At 46.1% G+C, this 4,376-nt stretch overlaps 2 long non-coding RNA genes across 2 annotated transcripts; both read left to right on the top strand.

Moving 5' to 3' along the window:
• The first annotated feature begins 322 nt into the window (after nucleotides 1-322).
• On the top strand, nucleotides 323-1,541 carry LOC125524913. Its single transcript, XR_007291049.1, has 4 exons — nucleotides 323-483; nucleotides 600-689; nucleotides 1,281-1,352; nucleotides 1,490-1,541. It is a non-coding gene; the product is annotated as an uncharacterized LOC125524913 (long non-coding RNA).
• Nucleotides 1,542-2,402: 861 nt separating this feature from the next.
• LOC125524914 lies at nucleotides 2,403-3,321 on the top strand. Its single transcript, XR_007291050.1, has 2 exons — nucleotides 2,403-2,794; nucleotides 2,888-3,321. It is a non-coding gene; the product is annotated as an uncharacterized LOC125524914 (long non-coding RNA).
• The last annotated feature ends 1,055 nt before the right edge of the window (nucleotides 3,322-4,376 follow it).

The raw sequence follows: 4,376 nt of genomic DNA, 5'->3' as shown, positions 1-4,376 counted from the left end.
AGCGGCGGCGCCGGCGACGGGGCGGGGCGGGAGAGAGAGGGTGGAAGCGTTGGGAGCGGAGGGACTGCTAGTGTCCCCGACAGGCGGGCCACGGGGGGACAAGGGCGTGCGTCCAGGCCATCCGCGCGCGTCCGTTTCATCCAAAACCGAGCACAAGTTTGGGCTGAGGATGGGTCGAAAACGGACGAAATCCGGACATTTATCCGTTTAAGGCCGTGCGCTGGGCCGTGCTATTCGTTCGTTTTATCCCAAACGAACAAGGACGGACAGGATAGGGTCGCACGATGAAGTTGGCCTCAGTGTGTTGAATGAACGCAAACCTTACGGACACACAGACGAGACGACCACAAATCACTCCGGCCGGTCGTATCCACACTGCTAGTGCTACTTGCTGCCGCTTCTTTCCTTGGTCTCTCGTTGTTCTCTGCGGCGACTAGACTACAGTGGGTCTCCCCACAATCTGCGGCGGCGACGGCGTCGAAGGTACTCTTCCTTCGACTCGTCCCCTCCCCTTCCTCCTCTGTTCCATACATTTCCTTCGATCTAGTTAGCGTACAGCTCTCTCCTCTTTTTCATTCTTTGTGGTTTTCATGTTGCAGAGCTCGATCTGTTCAACGTTCGCTCAGCAGAGGCGAAGAGTTGCTGTTCGGTGTTCTTCAGGATGCTCTTCTTCGATTGAGCCAAGCCAGGTGATGCCCTTTTTCTATTTTTATTTTGCCCTCTGTCACAAGTTCAGATTTTGCTCATCCTGAGAAGTGGAAACGATTGTGTTCCCACTACGGCCGTGCGTGTAGATCCAGAGCAAGGGGAGGGTCAGATCTTGCTCCATCTGTTTTTCCCCTCCTTATTAATCTCTTGTTTGCTACTAGTATTTCTTTTACTGTATAATTATATTACAGTAAAAGTGTTTAAATATGTACATTAGGAAAAAGAAAAAGGAATAAGATAAAATAAAGCAAAGAGAAAAAAATGGTCAGTGGCCAGAGCTTAGTATATCTATCCATGTTCTGAGGGGTGCTGCATTTTTTCTTTTCACTCTGTTCAGCTTTTCCAAACAAAATCAGATCATGCTTTACCGAACAAATTAGTATCTGAAAACAATTAGTACTATATCTAGTTTTTCCAAACAAAATCAGATCATGCTTTTCCAAACAAATTAGTAGTACCACGAGCTGTTACTTTCACAAAACACAAATGTCTATCTTTTGCTCATCCGGTGGTTCTCTGAAAACAGTTAGTATGATTTTTTGCTGATTCTGACATGAATGTATTATTTGCAGAATTGGATCTATATTCTCCAGTAGTTCATCTTGGGTTGCTGCAAATTGGATTTGAAGGAGCTGCTATTCAAGGTACCCATCTTCTGCTTCTGCTTCTGCGTTGGAAAGAAACAATGCATATGCGCTATGTTTACAGTCACTTTCACCAACCAATCAGGTTCAGGTTTTGCTCATTCTGTCTTTTGAAAACCATCATGTTTGCATTACAGAATTTCGACCCAAGGACAATGCTATAGCGGTGTGCAGATCAGAGAGCAAAGACAAATAAAATATCGAGGTATGGAGGCCGCTGCTGGGGCGTTGAGCCCTGTCCTCCGTAAGCTCGGTGAGCTGCTCGCCGGAGAATACAACCTGGAGAAGCGAGTAAAGAAAGGTGTACAATCACTTCGTACAGAACTGGAGATGATACACGCCGTACTTCGTGAGGTTGGCAAGGTGCCACTGGATCAGCTCCAGGAGCCGGTCCGGATTTGGGCTGGCAAGGTGAGAGACCTCTCTTGCGACATGGAAGACGCTGTTGATGACTTTGTGGTGCGTGTGGATGAGGGTCCAAGCAGCAAGCCAACGAACATGAGGAATCGTGTCAAGAAGTTCCTCAAGAAGACCACCAAATTGTTTGGTAATGGCAAAGCACTTCATCAAATCTCTAGTGCCATCAAAGAAGCTGAGGACCTTGCCACGGAGTTGGTGGGGCTGCGTAAAAAGTATGAGCTTGACATGCGTAGCACTAGCAATGGTGCTACCATTGACCCTCGTGTGTTGGCTCTGCACAAAGATGTAGGGGAGCTTGTTGGCGTTGACTGCACAAGGGATGAGCTTATCAAAACACTGATTTGTGAGGACGGGAGTTCCAAGGAGCAATTGAAGACCATCTCTATTGTTGGTGTTGGTGGGCTAGGCAAGACAACACTCACCAAAGCAGTCTATGAGAAGATCAAAGCCCAATTTGATCGTGGCGGCAGATTGATAGAAAGCATGCGTGAAAGCTGGGTGCCCCCTTTTCTCCTTCGTGGTTCTCGCGACTTCCAAAGTGGGTTAATTCAAGTTCGCTTCCCCACCTCTCCACCCTGGAAATAGACGTGGAAGAACTGCAAGGGGAAGACATTCAGATCATTGGGATGCTGCCTGCTCTTCGGTTTCTGCGGCTGCGTGCAAGTCGCGTGATGGGAAGGTTGGTTGTGAGGGCCGATGCATTCCCATCTGCGAGATGCTGCATGTTGAGAGGGTTTCCGACGGCACCGTGCCTTTTTCCACCTGGAGCTATGCCAAGGGTTCAGCGGTTTGAGTTCTGGGTCTCTGCACGATCGATCGCAAGTCGTGAGGTTGACTGCGGCATGGGCCACCTCCCTTCTCTCGAGCATGTCCAGGTTTATCTGCAGCGTGAGAATTCCAGCGATGAAGAGATGGAGACAGCCAAGGCTTGGCTGAGGCGCGCAGCAGAAGCCCATCCAAAACGTCCCACCATTGAAATATCCTAGACTGTTGAGTGCTGACATGCCTTTGCCGCCAGTAAGGTACGGTCTCCTCATCTAAGCAATTATCTATTCCTGAATAAGCTCACTACTACCATATTGTTTGATTTATCCCTATTACTTTCCCAATTTCAGACCTCCAGTGAAATCCTGGAGTCAGGTACTAGTAATTCCATCAGTTGATGCCGTGGATGCTGTTCCAACATTTTGATAGGCCAGAAACAATTCACAGTGCCGTCGCAGTCACCAACAATTCACTGTGCCGTCCAAGTCACCAACAATTCACTGTACCGCCGCAACTCCCAATAAACCAAGGCTCATTCCCTCCAACGTATGCTCAGATTCTGCCCTTTCACATGATTGTTCATGATGAACTATTTATTTCTCCTGCATTTGCTTTCAGAAACGCAGCACCTCATTTCCTTTATTAAGTCAAGACTCTGTACAATAAAAGTTTGCATTCAGTTGGCACTATTTGTAGCAGTAATGCCTCTACGTGTATTTGATTGTTCACATACAACATTGTTATGTTTTACTGGCTTATATTAATTAAGAGTTGATTGAACTCCTGCTGGCTTGTTTTGCTTGCTTGGCACTTATTCAGTCAAGACTCGTACCCGTACAACAACGAAAGGCAATTGTAGCTCCAGATTTACCTCTTCTTGCTGCAACTCCTGTTTTCGAGCTCGTGAGATGTGAGTTACATATCAAAAAAATATCACTGTTAACTTCTAACGCATATGAACTCAATGTGACATAATACATATTTCAATCAAACTAGCGATCTAGAAATGCACAAGAGCCTTATAAACCCAGAGAATAGGGCCACAACTCCAAAATAGGGCCACAACTTCAAACATCAACCACTAAATCATGGTCAGTCCATGTTCAAACACAATAGTCCAATCACAGTCAGTCAGAGTTCATTAACCAGGACAACATTACATAATCCATAATCGACCACAATGTAAAAATCTCATGACGGCCACAGAAATTAGGCAGCCATCGTTCACGGACTATCGCATCTTACGGAAAATGCTGAAACATCTTTAAGCAGAAGGAAAAAAAATTCCACATAAAACAACATACACAAGCACAAGAATCCATATGCTACGCGGAAATTTGACCACCACAGCTCTTGTCATCTAGTATTGTTGAGAGGTTCATACTAATATTGTTCACGGACTATCGCATCTTACGGAAAATGCTGAAACATCTTTAAGCAGAAGGAAAAAAATCCACATAAAACAACAAACACAAGCACAAGAATCCATATGCTACGCGGAAATTTGACCACCACAGCTCTTGTCATCTACCCTTAACACGCCATCTCCTTTTGATTCTCCGGGTGAGGCAATTATTTACAGCTAGCGACATTTTATGGCGGCAGGAGGACCGAAAACTTTCCATATGAATGAAGCCGATCAAAGGAACTCCAGCCAGTGGGTAATCAGGGTTGAACACGATAGCCTCTTGGTGCATTAGATCATTTCATTTGTTCTTCCAACAACGCATGCTGCTCGAAGTCGAAGTTGACTGGCTCATCACGATGTCATGCAGTGATGCCAAGTAAAGATGCGCAAGCGCGCCTTCAACCGGCCAAAAGAAGGGGAAAATCAGTAGC

The sequence above is a fragment of the Triticum urartu genome, chromosome 7 (genome assembly GCF_003073215.2).
Source record: "Triticum urartu cultivar G1812 chromosome 7, Tu2.1, whole genome shotgun sequence".
NCBI lineage: Eukaryota > Viridiplantae > Streptophyta > Magnoliopsida > Poales > Poaceae > Triticum > Triticum urartu.
The sequence above is the reverse complement of the archived record's forward strand: the minus strand, read 5'-3'. Positions and strand labels throughout refer to the sequence as shown.